Source organism: Trachypithecus francoisi, unplaced genomic scaffold, assembly GCF_009764315.1.
Source record: "Trachypithecus francoisi isolate TF-2019V2 unplaced genomic scaffold, Tfra_2.0 Contig01440, whole genome shotgun sequence".
NCBI lineage: Eukaryota > Metazoa > Chordata > Mammalia > Primates > Cercopithecidae > Trachypithecus > Trachypithecus francoisi.
In genome coordinates, this window is record NW_022681431.1 from 24,462,700 (window position 1) to 24,485,287 (window position 22,588).

The following is a 22,588-nucleotide window of genomic DNA, read 5'->3' on the forward strand; positions in this document are numbered from 1 at the left end:
TTACTACGGAGATCTAGACTACCCAGGGAGTGGCTTTTTTAAAGGGAAGATGAATACAGAAACAGAAATATGACAATTATATGAAAAGTCAAAATGAACTCACTGTACTCTAAAATTTCCTTCTATAATAACGTTCTAAGAGCTAAAGCTCTTTTGTGGTTGATTGGCTTACAGAGCTGTAAAATGTCTTGAAACCCCATACCCTTCTAGAAAAGCATATCAAACCATAGTAGGATTAGTAGAAACCTGTGGTAGACAGAATATATACACTCTTCCCCCTATGCGCCATGTCCACATCCTAATGCCAGGAGGGTGTGAATATGCTACCTTACATATAGAGACGAACTTTACAGATGTAATTAAGGTTAAAGATTTGAGATGAGGAGAGTATCTTGATTATCCAGGTGTGCCACCCAATTTAATTATGAATCTTTAAAAGAGGAGAACCTTTCCCAACTGAGATCAGAGTCAGAGGAAAGAGTGACCATGAAAGTGCTTCCAGGGTGCCATGTTACTGGCTTTGAAATGGAGAAAGGGAGCCACACACATCTAGAAGCTGAAAAAGACAAGGAAACTGGTTCTCCACTAAGGCTTTCTGAAAGGGACGCAGCCCTCCCGACACCTTCATTTTAGCCTACGTAGACATTGGTCAAATTTCTGACCTCCAGAACTGTAAGATAATAAAATTGCATAAACTTGCATAGTTTTAATGTACTAAATTCATGGTAATGTGTTACAGTAGCAACAGAAAACCAGTATAGAATGTAAGAGGTAGTTTGTCAACTCATTCTACAAATCAGAGAGACTTTAAACCAGAGTGGAAGCTAATTCCAATGCAAGGGTACCTGTGGGGTGTAAATTCCATACAGAGGATTTATAATCTCAAATGTAAATGGCAGGCTGGAGACAGAAGACAGAGCCTTGGGTGTTTGCTAGAATGAGGTCTAGAACTGAGACCCCTGAACAAAGCTGAAATTCTCACCCTCAGAGAAAAGGTAAGCTTGAAAAAATTATTTTACCAGTAAAAGAAAAGGAAGCAATCAATTGAATATCTGCCTTAGCCTTGACTCATGTGGAAAATACCTATAAACACAGACACCATCTTAACCATAAGCAAATATTAGTTTCAGAGATGCCTGAGAATAGAAAACAAATTGCAATGACTTGTAGAGTGAGTGAACAACATGCAAGCCAGTCAGCACCTTCTATACAGCAACCCTACTCACCTCCTATCCTTCCATATTATACTTTAAGTTCTAGGGTACATGTGCATGACGTTTATATCATGTATAACTCCCCAATGCAATCCCTCCCTCCTCCCCCCTCCCCATGATAGCCCCAGTGTGTGATGTTCCCCTTCCCGAGTCCAAGTGATCTCATTGTTCAGTTCCCACCTATGAGTGAGAACATGCGGTGTTTGGTTTTCTCTTCTTGTGATAGTTTGCTAAGAATGATGGTTTCCAGCTGCATCCATGTCTCTACAAAGGACGCAAACTCATCCTTTTTGATGGCTGCATAGTATTCCATGGTGTATATGTGCCACATTTTCTTAATCCAGTCTGTCACAGATGGATTAGAATGGCAATCATTAAGAAGTCAGGAAACAACAGGTGTTGGAGAGGATGTGGAGAAATAGGAACACTTTTACACTGTTGGTGGGATTGTAAACTAGTTCAACCATTATGGAAAACAGTCTGGCGATTCCTCAAGGATCTAGAACTAAATGTACCATATGACCCAGCCATCCCACTACTGGGTATATACACAAAGGATTATAAATTACTCTACTACAAAGACACATGCACACGTATGTTTATTGCGGCACTATTCACAATAGCAAAGACTTGGAATCAATCCTTTTTTCTTTTTTCATTTGAGACAGGTCTTGCTTTGTTACCCATGCTGGAATGCAGTGATACAACCACAGCTCACTGCAGCCTTGACCTCCTGAGCTCAAGAGATCCTCCAACATCAGCCTCCTGAGTAGCTGGGACTACAAGTGTGTGCCACCACACCTGACAAATTGTTTTTATTTTTTTGTAGAGATGGGGTGTCACTATGTTGCCCACACTGGTCTTAAAATACTAGGATCAAGCGATCCTCCTGACATGGCCTCCCAAAGTGCTGGGATTACAGATGTGAGCCACTGTGCCCGGCCTCCATTTCCTCTTTGCTCTCCAACACATATGGACTCCCACTGTCATCCAAGATGTTTCACTTAAAACTTATTAAGTGATAGATTGGAATATTCTCTAAGCTCTGAAATCTCCTTTCCTGTAATTTCTACCTATCGGTCAGCCTTACTTTTACTTTGTGGAACCAAGGCCAAAGAGTACAAATCTTCCTCCACAATTAACTCTAGATATTTGGAGGCCATAATTACCTCATCTTTAATACCTGATTTCTTGGCTATATCCTCCTGCTTATGGAAAAAGGAAGTGCAAATAGGCCTTGGCTGGAAACTTATAAATGGCCTTTACAAAGCAAATAACAGGGAGAAAGGGAGTTTATATATTAATCTTATATAATAACCCTTACATCCTTATTTCTTCGACAAAATAATGGAAAATGTCACTTTTTATGCAATAATGGGCCGTATTTCTGAGAGATTTAAAAATCCTGGAAAGTTAAATCTGGATGCTGCTTTCCTCTCTCTCTCTCCAGGAAATCCAGCAGGAGCTAGTTCATCTGGAAGAATCAAGCGATTTAGGAAAACAAGCAGACTTACTGCAATTCAGGAACTGGGGGTATTTTTCATTTTTGTTTTCTCTGTTATTTATTTTCTTCACCTCAGGTTTCTGAAAACCAGAAACAGATGGACTAATCCAAGCTCCTCAGAACAGACGGCTTATCAAACTCCCCACCTTGAGGACCCGGGGCTCCCCTGCAGAGTGCAGGGTCCACAAAATAATTCACTCCAACTCCTCCACATCAGGAAGAACACTCACGGAATTTCAACAATTAGCCTTTCCTTGGTCCCATTATCAACAACTGTGGGAAAAATATGCCCTTATCTGACCCTGGAGGACGCAAGCCACCCAACTGCCAGACACCAGATATTGTTGTAGGCAGCAACACCCACAAACATATGCAAAGATGAACAGAGGATGCGGAAATGGGTGGTCTTGATCAACGCGTGCTTTGGCATCCGGAGTTTGGTGAAAAATGAGAAATAAAGACACACGTTGGATGGAAGTACAGCACAGAGTAGAATAAAATTGCCAACTCCTGCTTTACATCAATGATCCCGGTCGGTCCCTGTTCTTTCCCTCGTTTACCATCAAAACACAACTCCAGCAAAGCTGTTTTTACACAAAGGAATAATGCCTAATAAATAAAATCCTATTACTTTTCCTTACTTGATGGCATCTTCTTGTTTTTTCTGTTTGTTTGTTTCTTGAGACAGGGTCTTGTTCTGTCCCTCAGGCTAGAGTGCAGTGGCACAATCATAGCTCACTGTCACCTTAAACTCCTGGACTCAAGTAAACCTCCTGTCTCAGCCTCTCAAGTAGCTAGGACTATAGGACTAAAAATTAGCCAGCTACATGTCACCATGCTTAGTGAATTTTTTAATAATTTTGTAGAGACGGGAGTCTCACTATGTTGCTCCAGGCTGGTCTGGAATTCCTGGTCTCAAGCTATTCTCCCACCATGCCAGGCCCCATGATAGCATTTGAACAGAATAGTTTGATGAAACATAGAAATCAGTTTGCTGATGGGTGTTGGGGTGTGTGCACCCAAGGAGTTTAAAGATTCTACTATCACACCACATAGGTAGCAATCTTTTTTTTTTTTTTCAATTTAACAGAGCTGATGTCACTGTCTACTCATCTTTGTAACATAAAGTGAAACATGGAGAAGTCAATGGCATATCTAAAAAATGGACAGAAATAAAGCAAGAATATGTAATTGTTTAGACTCTGGGTTCCCAGGTCAAAATTTGGACAAATGTTTTCTCGCCTTACCAGGGGATTTATGTTCCACTGTGACAAAATTAAAACAAACACATAAACACACAAGTAATATAAACAAACTGGGGTTTTACTTTTTCCACAAAACCAGTTAGGTGTTTGTTAGCAAGCACCAGATCAGCAAATCATAACTCTTACGTCTGAAGTCTCTGAGGTTCTGCGGACGTCTCAGGTTCTGGGAGAGGAGGATGTTGTCGTAGTAACTGGAAAGTGATTTATCACAATGCATTCCTAAGAAAAAACGGGTAGGTGAATGGGAAAGGGAGGCCCAGAAGAGGAAGAGGCAAAACAAATGAGAAGCATCAGATTAAGTCCCACATAGCATAACTCGATCCTGCAAATGAGCTCTGGAGATAAGAAAGTCACACCCCATCCTTTCCCTTGCGGGACTTATGGCTGAAAATGGCTACTCCAGACCTGTGTCCATATTCCAGGCATGAGGAAAGGAAGGATCAAGATCAAAGGGACACCACCAGCTAAGCCCACCCCCTCCAAGCTTTCTTGGGAGTTACTTCTAATGATTCTCACTTACATCCCTGGAGCCAGAACTGTGTCCGTTGGCCATGTGTAGTTTCTACAAAGGCTGAGAAATTAATATTTTAAAACTAGGCTCATTACTGGCTCCCCCCAGTTGTAGGTGTGGTATTAATGATGAAGGGGAGACAGATATTAGCAGCTAGCAGTCCCTGTCTTACTGGCATTAAGAACAGATGATGCATTCTAATTAGGAAATTACAGTAAAACCTTAATTAATGGGATTATCTTAATGGGAGCTATCTGTGAACAATATTAGGAGCTAGTAGGGGGTTTTGATAATATAATAAATTGTTTTCAAGGACAGGATTAAACAAGCAAACTTTATAACTTTCAGATTAAACCTTAGGGTCAATACTGCTTCAACCCAATCTCACACCAGCTAAATTACAACACTGCCCTGAGAATCCATGTTTAGACTGATCCTTACTTTACCATCTTCCTTCAAGTACTGAAAACGTTAAACGCTTCTCAAGATCCTGTACTACTTAATGTGTGTTTATGTCATACTTTCAATATGCCATTAAACAATTTATACAGTAAGGTATTTAATGTTTTTGATATAATGTCATGAAGAGGACTTTTTTCTTAACCATGAAGCAACTCACATATCTACAAGGCACGGTCATAATGGAGTATGTTGTCTGAGTTTCCTTCTTACACTCAGGATAAGTGGAGTTGATTCTACATTTGCCCGAGTCTTCTATTAGAGGGGAGATTTGGCAAAAGAAAGAATTTAAAAGGAGCTGGCACCATTGGTGAAATAGAACTATTCACAGTGAAAGTGGTGATTCATATAATATGAGCCAAGCTTTGGTGAGAGTTATATAATTCTTAGTTCTATAATGCCATGTTTTTGATTTCTTTTTTCTTTCCAGGAGCAAGATTAAACATGTGTTTTAAACAACGACTATTTTCTCATATAAAAGTAGACTGTGCTTCTTCCATTAAAACAAAATTTAAAAGTGGAAGAAAAGGTTTGCTGTGCTGAGATGTAATTTTCAGGGAGCTGTTGGGGTAACTTAGTCATCTACCGAAACTCCTGCAGGGGCCATTGAAAATAATATGCTAAGAATAGATAAGGCTCAAGGACAGTATCTCTAGCTAGTTGCACTTTCAATGAACTCCAGTAGTCAAGGACAGTATCTCTAGTTGAATTTTTAATGAACTCTGGTAGGCGCCAAGAAGGCAGACAAAATAAGAAAGAACTTAGAGACAAGGAACTAAGCAGAAGGTTATATCTGGGTGCAGAAAGTTTGTTTTGCATTGTGTTATTTTTGCTGACGTGGGATTTATGGAGTATAAATAAAGTGAGGCGGAGGCTCTAGGCGCGGCCGCCATGTTCTCTGTTTGTCTTTGTCTCTTGTGTCTGTTCATTCTCCACCACCCCCGGCACGGGCCCCAATAACTCCAGCGGGTGAAACAACTGGATTGGATTTGGAAGAACCTACCTCCCGATACCTGGGTCCAAATTTCATTCTTCATCATCTGAAGTTGGCAAAACCTGGACCCAAACTTCGGCAACTCTTTCTTCAGTAGACAACTGAAGCCTGAAGTGTCTGACTTCGTGGTTATTGGAGAGGTCAGAAAAACTGAACCTCTTCTTCTTATAGTGAGAAGTGGACCTTGAACCATAGAACCTGATGGATTAAACGTTGGAAGGAGGCGCTGTGAACACCAAGTTGAGGCTGGGAGAGGAGGATGTAGTCACAGTAACTTCAAAGTGATTTATCATGAGGTATTCCTAAGAAAAAATGGGTGAGTGGGGGAAGGAAGGCCCCAGGACAGGAAGAAGCAAAGCAAGTGAGAGGCACCAGATGAAGTCCCACACAGCATAACTTGATCCTGCAAATGAGCTCTGGAGATAAGAAAGTCACACCTCAGAATTATCCTGATCAGGCACGGAGGACTTGGAGTCTCTGGTGGACTGCTCTGTGGAGAACACAAATTGCTAAACACTTTAGCTCCCTAGATGTGCAAATAAAGTGGGTTTTGATAGTCAAGGGCAGCTCTCCAACAAAAAATTGCAGGTCCCTGCTATCTTCTGGGAATAAAAACACATTGACAATCCATCCGGGCATGGTGGCTCATGCCTATAATCCTACCATTTTGGGAAGCTGAGGCGGGCAGATTGCCTGAGCTCAGGAGTTCTAGACAACCCAGGACAGCACGATGAAACCACACCTCTACTTAAAAAAAAAAAAAAGAAAAAATGCTGGACATGGTGCCACACACCTGTAGTCTGAGCTACTCAGGAGGCTGAGGCAGGAGAATCACTTGAACTTGGGACACAGAGGCTACAGTGAGCCAAGATCACACCACTGCACTCTAGCCTGGGTGACAGAGGGAGACTGTCTAAAATAAACAATGAAAACAAAAAAGCAAACCCCCCCAGACACACACACACACACTGACAATCCACTTGGACAAAAGTGGAAAAGGGATCTGAGAAGGTCAGAGTGTAATTGTACTTAGGGCTTCTGTTGCAGAGGTCCACATGGGACAATCTTTTCCTCAAAGTCTGAGCAGGTAAAAACCTCCTTCCCTTTTTGTTTATTGGGTGAAGTGTTAAAGAGCATTTTTCACCCAGCTGCTTTCTACATGGTGTAGCTCTGTGAAAAACGATTCATCTCCTAAGTTAAAGAACGAGGTATATTTTAATTTCTTCAGAAAATCTTGGTGGGGACAGGAAAGACATTAACGAGGTCGGGACCAGCTTGAAGGACCTGAAGAGCTCCGCCCAGGAAAACGGCCATGGATTCCTAAGCAGAGTTATCATTGTTTCTGTAACTACAGAGTGACAGCTGTTAAGAGGAAGCTCTGGCATCCCAGGCAGCAGGTCTCAGTTCTGTGAATTCTGTGCCCACTCTGTCAGTTAGCAAGGGGCATAATCTACCAGGACAAAAAAAGTTGACACATCTGGTTGTCATTGAATGCATTGCTGACACAAGATTGATGTTTATTTCAGGCAAGTTTTTTTTTTTTTTTTTTGACTCCTTCCATACTCTTCATTCCTTCAGTGTATCTTCTGATCACCCAAAACATAGGTGGTGACACCTTCCCAAGCAGCCATTTCTTTAATCAGATTAGAGGGACTGAAGCAAGGGTGCATTAAGAGTAGCACTAAAATTGAGTTGGGGAATCTGTTGTTGAAACAATTCCGTAAATGTGTCCATACTACTCTTGAAAGCAGCCTGTCGGCCTGTGCCACCTGCACCCAAAGGTTGGAAGTTGGGCAGCTCAGCAGGCACCGAACAGATGGAGAAACGCAGTCAGAGCTGCTACATCTGTATTGCTAGCTCATCCTAGGGATCATGTGCCCATGGCCCTGTCCTGAAGCCACACGAGTCACTGATCTACTCTGAGTATCAAGAGTATCTTTAATACATGGTTTTGCAGAAGTTACCATGTTTTTAAAATTTTTCTTCCATGAGATTCAGTTTGTGACCTTGTTGGGATCCAGAAAACAATACCCCAAAATGAAGGCCTCAGAAGCAGCCTCAGAAGTAAAATTTTCTCTCTGACTTTCCCCTGCTCTCCTGTCTCTCAGTTCCATTCTCCTCCAAGACTAGCAATAGGACCTGGAATCCCTCTTCCCCAAAGTTGGTTATAGAAACCAGGACTTCTTTTCTCCAAAGCCAGTCATAAAACCTAAAACTATGACTCTAACTTTCCCCACACATTTCTGTATAAAAACTGACCATGAAGAAATTATCTGACCTCCCTGAATGGACTGTAGGTCATAGGACCCCCATTCCAAGACAGTCCTGTCCCACACCCAGGAGGAAGGAGTGCTGCCCAGAGAGACCAAGAAGAATCTAGACAGACAGAACTTGCTGTTTGTCCCCACTCTGTCTATCAGCATTAGCTCACACCCTTTTTGTCCAATCATATTTCTACATGGCTGTCCATATTTTGTTCACTTTAAGCATAAAAAGGGAGTTTCCCCTGCATCTTTGGGTCTTCGTTCTGAAGGTTTCCTTGTATACATGTTAAATAAATTTATATGCCTTTTTTCCAACTAATCTGTCTTTTGCAAATTGATTTTTCAGCAAATCTTCAGAGAGACAATGAGACCTTTCCTCTTGGCTCCTACAACCTGAAATTTGTAGCAGAGCCCTTTAGGCAACTGTGGTAGAAAAACCAGGAACCACCTATTGATACTAAGACCAAAGAGTTGTGATTAACTTATCACAGTAACCAGCAATATTAAAATGAAGGAGAGCAGAACCACCTATTGGAATATAACACATAACTACTTTATGCTTTACACAGTGATTATCCTGGTGGGAAGAACGTATCATGAAAAGCAATGATATTAAAACATTTCCCAGCCCCTCCAACCCATCCAGAAAAGTATGTGTTAAAATAGTTACCCACTGATAAGGGCATTTCAAACCTATGAATAAAACTTCTTAGAATTCAATCTGTTGAAATTCTTGTGCCCATCTTTGCCCATGAAGCCAAGTAGGTTTTATCCATCATGTAAGGTAAACAGTGGTTGAAACTTATTCATATTAACATTTTACCTGTACATAATTAATCTAGGTAAGATTGAGCTGCTCTTTTTGATTAGATAGCTCTTTCCATATTTTGATCTTGATAAATAGGACAGCTTTCAATATAGTGTTGAGTTAATTAAAAATAGAGTGAAGACAAACAGGCAGAGCACAGAGGACTTTGAGAGCAGGGAAACTACTTTATAAGATGCCATAATGGTGATGCATGTCATTACACGCTTATCCAAACCCGCAGAACGTGCAACACCAAGGGTGAACCCTAATGCCAACGACGGACTTTGAATGATAATTATATATCCAAGTACATTCATAATTGTAAAAATGCACCATTGTTGTGAGGGATGTTGATAATGGGGAAGGCTGTGCAAGTGTTGGGGCAGGGGATATATGGGAAATCTGTGTACTTTTCACTCAATTTTTCTGTGAACTTAAAACTACTCAAAAAATAAAGTTTAATTAAAAATGTATAAATATATAGTGAATACATAGGATCCTAGTTATTTTTAGCATCTGTTTGTTTTATGGGTTGAGAGAGTATATCCTGGGGTCACCCAGAGGTCCTTGAGGAAGTGATCCTTCAGTTGTAGAAGGTAGTTTAATGTTTTTGTTATCCTAAATTTGGGACCTAAATTTGGAAAAAGAAGTATAAAAATGATAGGCCTTTATTAAGAAATTGAATATATATGTAATTGAATATATACATAATTGAATATATATGTAAATGAATTGTCAGAAGACAACCATTGTTATGTTGAGAAATGGTCATAAGTTATAGATACCTGAAGATAAGAAATGATTATTGTTTTGATTAAATTTTTTAATCAGAAAGGAAAGATTTTCATATAAACCTAGGATAAGTTACTCTATTAATTATAAGAAACTTCAGTTGTTTTGGAAATGAGGAACTTTTATTTTTAAAAATGATCATTTTGGTAATGAGTTTAGCAGTTTTCCATAAATTTAATCATAAACTTAGGATGCAGTATCCCATTCCTAGAAAAATAAAAAATACATGCCCACCAAAAGACTTGCATGTAAATATCCATAGCAGCTTCAATCAAAATAGCCCCAAAATGTAGTGCAAATGAATCTCAAAACCATTATGCCACGCAAGAGAAGCCAGGCACAAAAGGCTACATACGCTATAAACCCAAGTGTATAAAATTTTTAAAAAGACTGATCAAACCTACAGTGACAACAACTGATAAGTGGTTATCTAGTACCAGGGTGGTAAGGAGAATTACTGCAAAGGGGCATAAGGAACCATCTGGAAATCATCAACATTTTCATCTTGATTGTGGTAATGATTACACAGTTGTATATATTTGTCAAAATTTATCAAACTATACATTTCAAAATGTTCCATATTTTGTGTATGTAAATTATACCTTAGTAAAAAATTCTGAGTTTGATAAAGATCATCAAAAACACACAGGCCAGGAGTGGTGTCTTATGCTTATAATCTCAGCATTTTGGTAGGCCAAGAAGAGAGGGTTGCTTGAGGCCAGGAGTTCAAGACCAGCTTTAGCAATATCATGAGACATCATCTCTACAAAAAAGTTAAAAATTAGCTGGGTATGGTGTAACCCATACCTGTAACCCCAGCTACTCAGGAGGCTGAGGTGGGAAGATCACTTGAGCCCAAGCCCAGAGTTTGAGACTGCAGTGAGCTATGATCAAGCCACTGTACTCTAGCCTGGGCAACACATGGAAATCCTGTCTCTAAAAATAAAAATAAAAATAAATTTAAAAAGACACACAAGTATTAGAAGGCTTTTGAATGTGAGTATATCAGGGGAAGAGTAGATTCTATGATATGTAATTGATGATTTTTACTAGCTATGTTAGTATCTGACCAAATACTACAAGATGAATTTTCAATTGGTTATAAGCTTTCTTTGTTTAATAATTTCAATATTCCTTTACATAAATATATATTTATATGAAAAATTTAAGACCTTTAATTTTAGCTTCAATATATATTAACCTAATCAGAGAATGGCCTTACCACATTGAACGTACCATCTTAATTGGTGCTTTATAAAGCACAAAATTGTTGTATATAGACAAGAACATTTCATCAGAGAGGTGACATTTAAATTTTTACTCAGACAGTGCAAGCAGAAAAAAAAAAAAGAAATCCCAGATGATTTGCAGAATTGTCTAAAGTCCACAAAAACCAATCTTTAAGAAGACAGTAATTATAATTCAAGTAGTTACATATGTGTACATTCTCATAACCTTGAATACTGTATGGAAACAATGATAATTTATCTGACTTCAAAACAGACTTGGAAATTTAGGAAGCAAAAGATAAAGTTACTTTCTATAAAAAATACCCAATCTTATATAAAGTGCTAAATTTATATTTTATTCCTCATTGTGATAAAATTAGAAGACACCTTGCTAAATTTTAAGACAAAGTTATCAAATCCACCTAATATATCAAGGGATTTACTTCAATTCAGAGGTGTATTACATATACTAGGACTTTATAATAATTCTGCATTTATTTGTTTTATGTGTATTAGAAGCTTTCATTAGTGCATTTTTATGGCCAGTTGTTGCTGGCTGATACCATTTGCATTTCTTTGTTTCTTATCTAGTAATTTTTCATTGCCAACACAGCTTGACTTTTCCTGAGCTGGTAGGGAGATTTTTCTTAAAAGGCCAGTGTACTTAAAGCATTAACAATTCAATTTCTTCCTTCTCTTCTTTAAATTTAAGATGCTGTATTCTAATTTGTTAACATCCTTCAGAGTTAGACAAAGGTATATTAGAGCTATGCTCAGAAAATATTTTAAATTATGCATCAGACTAATCTTATCAAAATCTTGGACAAGTGGGAAATATTTGGGGTTTGAACCTCACATAGGGATCTTTGTCTGGGTGCCACGCTACTAAGGTAGAGATTTCTAGTTTATTCTCAGAGGGGGTAACTCTTAATATCTTTCAAGAGAAAATCAAGAAAAGGCCAGGTTATATAGATGCCATTTAATTTTTTAGGAAGGTGCTCATTGATAAGAGGTCTTCAGACTCCAGATAAACCCTGTGAATTCCATCTGCATTCACATTCCATCATCCTTCAGGTTTATCCACAATCCGATAGACAAGCCAAGCCAGGCCCTGTGCTCTGCAAACCATGTCAAACCGTTTCAGTTTGTAAAAATATTTGCCTACGCTTTCTCCCCTTTAATGGAAGATGTGTGTGTTTGTCTTGGGGTGTGGAAATATGGCAGATTCTTATGATCAGCAAATGTCTAAACATGTCCCTTAAAAAAAATCTAGTTACAAATGGAGAGGGGTTTTAATTAGAAACAGACCATTCATTGTAATTCTGTTCCCTCTGTAAAGAGTGAAGAGGATTTTCTTACAGACACACACAGGACAGCATCAGAAAAATCCGCTTTTACAAAAGCCAGTATACAGGGGAATGGTATGCAAGTGCTGGGAATTTGCTGAAAACTCAGCTCACAATAAGCAGATTAATTGGAGAAAAGGCGTACAAATGTATTTAATGAGAATATCCAGGAGCCTTCAGAATGAAGACTCAAAGATGCAAGGGAAATTGTCCATTTATGGGCTTAGGTTTAACAACATTTGGACAGCCATGTAGAAATATGATTGGGCAAAAAGGGTATAACCTGATGCTGATAGACTGCGAGGCCTGTCTGTCTAGATTCTTCTTGGCCTCTCTGAACAGCACTCCTTCTTTCTGGATGTGGGGCAGGACCCTCTCTGGAATGGGTTTTTTTCACAACTTTTATATTAAGTTCAGGGGTATATGTGCAGGATATGCAGGTTTGTTACACAGGTAAACGTGTGCCTTGGTGATTTACTACACAGATCGTCCCATCACCCAGGTATTAAGCCCAGCATTCATTAGCTATTCTTCCTGATGATCTCCCTCTCCCTACCCCACCATAGGTGTCCAGTGTGTTTTGGTACCCCCTCCCCACACATGTCCATGTGATCACATCAGCCAGCTTCCACTTATAAGTGAAAACATACTTAACAGTGTTTGGTTTCCTGTTCCTGTGTTAACCTGCCTGTCGGGAATAATGGCTTCCAACTCCATCCATATTCCTACAAAGGATATGATCTGATTCCTTTTTATAACTGCATAGTATTCCATGGTGTATATGTACCACATTTTCCTTATTCCATTGATGGGGCGTTTAGGTTTTTATGACTGCATAGTATTCCATGGTGTATATGTACCACATTTTCCTTATACCATTGATGGACATTTAGGTTGATTACATGACTTCTGCTATTGTAAATAATGCTGCAATGAAGATATGTGTGCATGTATCTTTGTAACAGAACCATTTATGTACAATGGGATTCTTATGCCTACTGTCAAACAAGGTAGGTCAGATTATTTATTTATACCCAATTTTCACACAGAAAGGTGAGGGAAAAGTTAGAGAAATGATTTTAGGTTTTATGACTGGCTTTGGAGTAAAGGAGTTCTGGTTTCTATGACTCACTCACCTTGGGGAAGAGGGATTCTAGGTTCTATGGGTAGCCTTGGGGGAAAATAGGACTTGAGAGACAAGAGTGTAAAACAAAATGAGAGAAAAACTTTTGCCTCTGAGGCCTTCACTTTGAGGTATTCTTTTCTGCATCCTAACACAAGCAACCCCCCAACAGACGAGATAATTTGAGACAAGCCATTTGAAGGTGCTTTCTGTGTTCCCCCACTCTCCCTTCCCACCAAGAAAAAGATCAATGATGTATGATGTGACTTGGAGAGATTTTCTCCACCAAATGTTTAGAGTGGGTTGTGGTCTCATAAAATAACTGCTCCCTTGAAACAGTTGTAAAAGCAGAGGAAGGCCAGAGTTGATGGGAATTTTGCGAAATCCTGTAGACATACAACATGGAATCAACCTCTTAGCACTTAACACTGGTGGAGAGAAACAGATGGCCACTAATTAATGACAGAACTAATTCAGATCAGTCACGAACCAGAGATAAACCAGTCAACCACACAGTTGTGAACCAGAAATAATCCAGGAATGAACTCAGCGAGATTCTGACATTACTGTCTGTGACAGCTCATTCAGACAACCAATTAGAGTGGTCCCACGAAGATACCAGCACCACATCTGGGTGACTTGGACAGCTGAATACTCATGGACAGAAAACTGTTAACACAAATCAAAATCCAAACCAAAACCTTATGACAATTTTGGTCACAGAGTAAGGTCCTCCCCTACTCCCACCCTATAATAAAAACATGGCATGGCACAGCTCTAGTTTTTCACAGCAATGATACTCCAAGAATGAAGGTAGAAAGCTGCATCTATAGTTGAAATTATCTTAATAAATAAAAAATAGGGTCTTCCTGCTCTTCATGATGCATTCAGGAAACAGGGCTTTAGGAGGTGCTTTTATTCTGGCTTCTGGTACAACCAACCGGGATGCCTTGCTTATTTGTAACTACTATTCTCCTACAGGCTCCTATGATTATCGACCCTTCTCAGAATGCAAGATGTTCAGAAACAGAAATCTCTTCCAGCCAAGCTGTGGAACAGGCTCTTTGTAAACAGGCTCTTTGTCAACAGGTGAAGCTGCTAAGGATAACATGTCAGTTTCACTATTTCTTGATGGCTTTATTTCAGTATTTTAGTTACACTGCTATCAGTACATGTGGCATATATTTAATAAAATGCTCCTAAAACTAGGAATAAAATGGTTATGTCTATAAATTTTCCCACAAATCAAGAAGTGTTCACTTTTTTTTTCAAAAAGAAAAAAGCACATCTCTCTTTCTCCTTCTGTCTTCTCTGTTTGCATTTCACCTTCCAAGGTGCTCTTGGAAGGAAGGGCCAGCCAAGGAGAGGAATAGGTGGGCATGTTCTCCTACAGCTAGTGATGATTATCCTGAGTCATATGGGACATTTATTTCACGTTTTCTTTGAGTGTAAAACTGCCTGCTTCCTGCTGATCCTGTGCTGAAAGGGTTAATCTGTAGCGAAGGCAAAGTTAACAAGGGACATGCCATAAATGGCTCCAGCTGTGTGTAATTAACTGTAATACTGCAGAGTAAATGACTTTTATTGGCAACCATGTCATAACTTCATTAAAAGTCATATTTACAGCACTCTCATATGAAATGAGTCCTCCTGTATTCTGGAATTTAATGAGCATTCATTTTCACCTTGTTCAATTATCTTCAAATCTCCCCGCTCCCCAGAAACCCTCTTCCTCTCCCTAGTGTGGGAAGCATGAAGCCAAAATACAATAGGAATGCAATTAGCACCTGGCAGAGGGCTCCACTTCTAAGGAGCATTTCCCAAACCACAATAAAACTGTTTCTCCTTGTTTTCAATTATAAATAGGTAACTTCCTTACACAAAAACATTAAGTAACAATCATAAAAACGTCAAATTGATTTGACGGAAAGCTTTAGAAGGTTAGGCCTCTGAAAAGAGGTCATGTCTAAACTAATCACGAACTAAGTCCAAATCTGTAAAGTGTAAATGCACTGTGAATAATGACCTCAGAGAAGAGGACAGAAAATGAAGTGAACAACAGATTTTTAATCAAATCTTTTCCATTGCAGCCCCTGTAATCTGAGAGTACGTATCTTACAGTTTTTTCTCCTCGAGTGGTGTATCTAATTAAATGTCTCTCTCTCCAGTTCTACTTCCTTTCACTCCCCTCTTTTCATCTCTTTGCTCACGTTTCAAGGGAAATATCTTGTCTGACCCATGAAGTGATCTAGGAACTCAGTCTCATGATCTCCAACTCCACTTTCATTCAATCTCAGATGCCTTCTTAGGGTTTTTGGATATATAGGGAAATTTTGAGTGTGGAAGTACAGGATCAAGAGTTGCTTGCCTTTACTTTTTTCTTTTAGAAGGAGAGTCTCACTGTCATGCAGGCTGTAGCACATTTGCACGATCATGGCTCACTGCAGCCTCAAACTCCTAAGTTCAAGTGATCCTCCTGCTTTGGCCTCCCAAAGTGCTGGAATTACAGGCATGAGACACTGTGTTGGCTAAAAGTAGTTTTCTCTTTGTGAAAGTTCCAGTTGAGGTACTCTGGTTCAAAGCGAAACTATACTGTCTATATGCATATTAGGAAGAGCATGTTCAGGGGACCCAGGCAGGATTGTATTTTCATCCCCACCACTCACTAGCTGCAGAACTTTGGAACATTTAGCTCAACCTTCCTGAAGATCATTTTCATATAAATAGGATTAATTACCATTTTTATGGGGTTATTAGTCTTAAATTAAATAATGTGTCTGCCATTGTGTTCCAAAGAGAAGACATTGAATCAATGCTTTTTCCACCATCAAAATAGAATGTTTGACATTAATGTGTTGGGCTCCAGATGAACTGAGAACTACTCTTGACAAAGGAAGCATGGTGATTGACAAGCCACAATCTGTAAAACAGATCTGTCCACCATAAAAGGATGCCATGAAAGGTAATGATGCCTAACTCAGTCTGGAAGGCAGTGGGAAAAATGATAGTCATGGCCAGCCTTGGACATGAGGCCATCTCACCTCCCAGACACCCCGTGGTCTAAGGGTCTGAGCAGGGGGTATGGGGAGGGGAGCAGTGCTGGAAAACCATTTAAGTACAGCCAGCACTTACATTTGAGAACGTAACATGTCCTTGGAAGCTGGCATCATTTTAAACATAATGCCACGCGCCAGGGAATACTTTCTGCTGCCAAGCTTGCCGTCTTCAGCACATTCTTCCACACACTTGTGTTGCTGTTCTCAGCCCTGCTGCTTTATCTGATTTTAGGCTGACCCTTTATAATGAGCAATTTGGGCTGGAGGTATTGTTTAGGAACACTGTTTCCATCATTCATTTGGGGTTTTAATGAAACTTAGAAATGCCTTGAGTAGGAGCAGCCTCTAATGGAATTTTCTTTTCTTTCTGTTTTTCTTAAATGGAAGATCAAGTTTGCTTATAGAGGTTTAACTGGGTTGCAACCAGCATTTAAACATTAAAAACAAAGAATAAAGTAAAGCAGGGCAGAATGGAAAATAAATAAAGTACAATCATACAGAAAAGCAAAGACTCATAAAATGTGAAATGCACTGTGGGTGTGTATGTGTATGTGTGTGTGTGTGTGTAAAATGCTGCAAAATATGGCCCCAGAATTTGAAAATCACCAATATAATGGTTAGCACTCAATTATCACTAGTCTTGGGGTAAGTTGCCCTGCACTGCTGTTATTGTCTTATTGCAGTTTGCTCCTCAAAGTACTATTTATCTTCTACTTCCTCAATTGGGACAAGGGGGTCTATTTTAAATTAAGCAAGAAGATAGTTGTCTCCTTGTGGATCATTTGAGCTGCTACAGCTAATCAGTCCCAATCCCTTTCAGCATAAAGAAGCAATCATTTGACTGATCAAATTTAATAAAAATCTCAAATACAAAAATTTGCATTTAGATGCAATGTGCTACATACAGTGTGTTCCTAACAAGATAATTAATCAGGAGCATGCAGGGTGGTATTTGATCGCTCTTTCACCAAATGTTCCAGGACAGTGTATTTCAAATGTTTTGAAATGGGGGGCCTCAGGAGAGTTCCATGGTGAATGTCACAGATATATTCTGACTCAATCTTTAGTGTAAGTAAGGGGACTGAAGAGAAGCAATGCTGAGGATAAGGGAAGATTTTAGGGGGAGATGCCTCCTGGAAGGGGTTATTGCATTGTTGACTCCTGGCCCAGACTTGTACCTTGTTAAAATAATATTTTTTCTAGTATCTTTGATCTAGCATCTTTCTTGCTCTGTGGTTTCCACTGCCCCTTTTCCCAGAAGCTGAATTGTAGGAGTGAGACAATTATATATAATGTGTGAATTCTGTTTAAAAGTAGACGCCAGGAAGAGCAAAGGGAACAAACAAGAGAGCTATGGATGATGGCAGAACCCTATTGGACACTAGATTTTAAGATCCCCAGTCTGGCACACTGTTGAAGCAGGCAAATAGATCTCACATGGAAACTGTAAGATGCCCTTGCACATGTCCAAACAGATGGCTGGCCAGCAGAGGCATCTGCTCTGACTTCAGGCAGGGAAGGGGAAGCCAGGGAGAATGTCCTCTGGAATCCTGGACAGTTTTTGAAGACCTTCGTGACCTTCCACTGCAGAGATGTCACCTCCCTCACTTGTCTCCTCTTTCCTTCTTGACTTCTTGATTTTAAAGAACCAATTTGTTGGAAAATAAAGGAAGGCAAACATATACATGGGTGTTTTTTTTTTTTTTCCAGAATTTTTTTAAGGAAAGATAAAGGGAAATGGGTTTGAAAAAAAAACAAAAAACAAAAAAAGGTAAGATAGAGAAATCAAAAGGGGAGGAGGAAAGGAACAAAAAGGAGAAAAAGACAAAGTTCAAAAATTAAAATCCAGTTTTACATTGTGTCTCACTACTTTCTTCTTCATGTTCTGATATATATATATATAATTACAGCTAATATATATATATATAATTACAGCTATACAGATAGACAAGTATAGATATAGACATATATTTGCAACTTATTGAAAATGCAGGAGAATGGCCAATTATTTGGATGTGAGAAGTACTGTAATTAAACAATGAATGCTCACTGCTACAGCCTTTTCTCTTTTCTTCAAAGAATATAAAGAAATAATAAAATGAGAAGATCTTGCCCTGTTCCACCTGTGATTTCCACATATTAGGGTATTTAGGGCCAATTTCCTCCCCTGGATTTCCTCCATCAAGACAATCTATGGTCAGGCTTGTTCTTTGATGACATTTCCAGAGGCTCTAACTAAAGTTGACAGATGTCTGTTTTCATAACCAAGACAATTGCCTCCAACATGTTCATTACATTTTAACAAATTATTGGAAATGCACTGTCCCTGTTGATTGAGAGAAGGTGAGTCAGTCCCCGAAAGGAAGTATTTGCTTCAATATGTCCAATGCTATGTATAGTTGCTGCAAGTCTGTGGACAAAATGCCTGTTAGAATCCCAACCCTGCTGAGTAAGCTGTGCAATTTTGTGCAAGTTATTTCCCATTTGCTTCATTTTCTGCCCGAAAGAGAAGAGATAATCATTATATCTATCTCATAAGGCTGTTGTGAGGATTAAATGAGTTAATTCATGTAGCACACCTAGAAGGGTACAGATTTTTAATAGTTAGCTTTTATATGATGAGGCGGAGGAAGAAGAGAAAAAGCTTTACCCCAAAAAGACAGAGACAGTATAAAACAATATAAAACATGGAGCAAACAGAGGTCTTGGACTCTCAGATCCAGAAGCCCGTTCATTTGCAATCTAATTTTCTTTGGAAAAGGAAGGATGATTCAGAGGTTGGAATCAGAAAAAACAATGTGATGGTTAAGTTTATATATCAACTGGCTAGAACATGGTACCTAGTTTTGTTTTGTTTGTTTTTGTTTTTGTTTTTTTTGTCAAATACCAGCCTAGAAGAAGTTGCGAAGCCTAGAAGCCTTGAGTAAAGCATAATGCCTTCCAGAGTGTGGGTGGGCTTTTTCCAATCAATTGGAGGCCTTAAGAAAAAAAAAATTGAGGTCCCCACAAAAAGAAGGTATTCCATAGACTCAAGACCACAATATCAATTCTTCCCAGGACCCTTTCTTCAATGGTGAAGGCTTGGGGTCTAGGGGTGCCTCAGGCTGCATGGCCTTATCTTGCATTAAGACAAAAGGTCCCAAGACCTCTTGCAATTCTGCTGTTAAGGGGCTTGTATTCAGTGTACTTCGCTGTTGTAAGTAAGCACCCCACTTTACTAAGGTGAGTATCTGTGCTCTCCCAGTCCAGGGAATTGTTACTCATGAACGCACCCATCCTGCTATTGAGTAAGTTATCCACACGACTGCAGCCTTTCCTGTCACACTCTCACAAGCCTGAAGGGTGGCATATATAGTTGCTAGCTGTTTCTCTATCAAGGAATACTGGAGCTCAGATCCCTTCTATAGTTGGGACCCAAAGCCCACTGGCATTCTCAAGCACTCCATATGCTGCCACAGACCCCAGTTGAAACCATCTATGGTCACACGCACATCCAGCTCAAACAGGCACCCCTGGTTAACTACTCATAGGAGTTGTGCCTATGAGTTTATGAGGAGCTGTGCCTACTGCAGACCCATTTGGCTGCCGGGAAGGCGGTATCAGCTGCAGTATCTTAATTCTAGGCAAGAGAAACATTGCCACCTCTAAATTTTCAAGAGAATCAAAGGTTAACATAATATCATCAACAAGACCATGATATATGGTGGGGCTATGCACACAGCCCTGTGGCAACACTGTAAAAGTCCATTGTCGCCCATCCCACATAGAGGCGAACTGTCCTTGGCTCTCTGGAGCTTTGTCTATGGAGAAAAATGCATTGGCCAAGTCCACTGCATAATGGTACTGTTCCAGTTCCACCATCAAACGGTCTGTCAAATCCATGATTGACGGTACAGCTGCATGCAAGGGGGTGTTACTTTATTCAGTTCCCAACAGCCCACCGCCATCTGCCAAATTTCATCAGGCTTTCTAATAGGCCACCCTGGAAAACTGTAGGGGCTGTGGGTACCATGAACTATCTGCACCTTCTCCAGCTTTATCAGACTGAGTGGGGGTCTCTGGTTGAGATGATGGACCCAGGCCTGTATTCACAGCAGCCTCTAATTTCTTTTCCAAACTCTGTAGCTGGCCCTGCAGGTGTCCTGCCTGTGCCTGGAGGTCCCCATTCATGGTAGCTTCTAAGTGTTTTTCTGAGTTGTGTAGCTGGGCCTCCAGGTGCCCCACCAGCATCTGGAGGGCCCTTACCCATGCTGCATCCCTCAGGGACTGGGTGTGTACTTCTTGTGGCACAGCCAAAAATGCCCATCCAACTCTGTCAGCAAAAGCTCACTCCTTCTCGGTGCTCTGTGCTTCCAGCTGCCTCAGCGCCTTCTCCATGCTTGTGGGGACCCATCTACCACCCCCTAGGTTTCTGCTAGAGCCCACCTGAGCATCACAGCTCAGGATCCTGTTTGTGATGACAATTGTCAGGTTCTAACTGAGGTCTGAGGGGAGTCAGTGGGCAAGTGGTAGGTAGCTGGTAAAACACTCGAGGAATTGTAGACAGTTTCAACATGGCTTTACTCTTTCTGTGGGTGCAACCAAACCTGGGCGCAAGCAAGCCCAGGCAGGAGCTGAGCCTGGGCATGAGCCGAGTCATATGTACAGCATTAGCAGGGTAATTATACCTTTTACAGACAATAGTGGCTCTGAGCCAAGAATGAGCTGACATGGGTGATCACCTTATGCGTCTCACATGGTGTGGTTACATAATGTACAGAGTTGTGCACCTGCGCTCCAAACTCACTGAATCATACCTGATCAGATGTCTGTCTCAGTCTATTCTTGACCACAGCACATTCATTTTCCTTACAGCTTCACAATCACATATGCCAATTACTTAAAGTAAATCTCTACGTATACACACATCCTATTGGTTCTGTTTCTCTCGATAACCTTGAGTAATATATCAACTCCCAAGGAATAGGACAGAGCTCAAATCAGGGAATCAGCAACACATGCACAACTCAGTTTCAGAATTGTTATGGAATAGTGACTACTGTGTGCCCTCCATTTTCCTGTTTGGAATGAGAGTATCTGTAGGTTTCTCATGCCTGCCCACTATTGTTTGCTTGATGGGTGCGTCAGATATAACTTGTCTCTTTAGTTCACAGGTCTTCAGATGGAGAGGAACCACACTTAAAGACTCACACCTGAAGAGCTTCATCTGCACCTGTACCTGATTTAGATGACCAGACCCTAGGCTTTGAATTGGTGCTGCACTTTGATGAGACTTTGGGATCTCAGAACTGGGAATGAGTGCATTGTTTTATGTGTCAGAATATAAATAATTCATAGCCAATGTGCTAGTTTCGGGTATTTTTTTTCCAAAAGGTCATACTTTCTTATTTGAAAGTTGGGCATCTTGTTCTCCTCATCCAGAGTCTAGTCAAGGCTTGTGACTGCTCAGGTCACTAGGATAGGGTGGGCATAGTGTTTTATGCTTTGCAAGACTGGGTAACAATAGGAAATTAAATTTCTGTTTAGTTTACTTGGAAAACTCACACTTGAAGGCTTGAACTACTCTGTAGCAAATCTGGCCATCCTGAAACCACCATGCTCCACAGAGAGACCACATTCTAATTTGCAGTCCTAGCACTGATGCTATCCTGGCCAGAGCACCAAATGTGTGCATAAAGCAGCCTTCATATGATTTCAGCTTTTAGCCTCAGTCGTCTTCAGCCGTCATATATTCCCAGGTAAGTTCCCAGATGTAATGGGGCAGAAATAAACCATTGACAGTGTTTAGAAAACAGTGATGGTCAAGAAATCTTCCCACCTTTTCTGTGACAGGAAGCAACTTGGCACAAAGAACCATCCTCCCCTCATATATTCCAAGATAAAACCCTCTTGATCCCACACCATGACTCCCATAAAACTCGTGGATAACTTCTGTGTTTACCTACTTCTATAAATCCCCAGGCCTCCCTTCTTTTCTCTATGATGGTTCTCATTATTAATATTCCCCATCCTCTTATTTTTTG

General features: G+C 40.2%; 1 long non-coding RNA gene across 2 annotated transcripts in view; it reads left to right on the forward strand.

Annotated features, from left to right (window-relative positions):
• Nucleotides 1-21,855, forward strand: part of LOC117092241 — a 54,361-nt gene extending 32,506 nt beyond the window's left edge. Inside the window, exon 3 of one of the 2 annotated variants that reach the window (XR_004440693.1) lies at nt 21,712-21,855. This is a non-coding gene — a long non-coding RNA (uncharacterized LOC117092241). Of the gene's footprint in view, nt 1-2,794; nt 3,320-21,711 lie in introns of those variants that run through there. The other variant, XR_004440691.1, reaches the window with a different exon arrangement.
• The last annotated feature ends 733 nt before the right edge of the window (nt 21,856-22,588 follow it).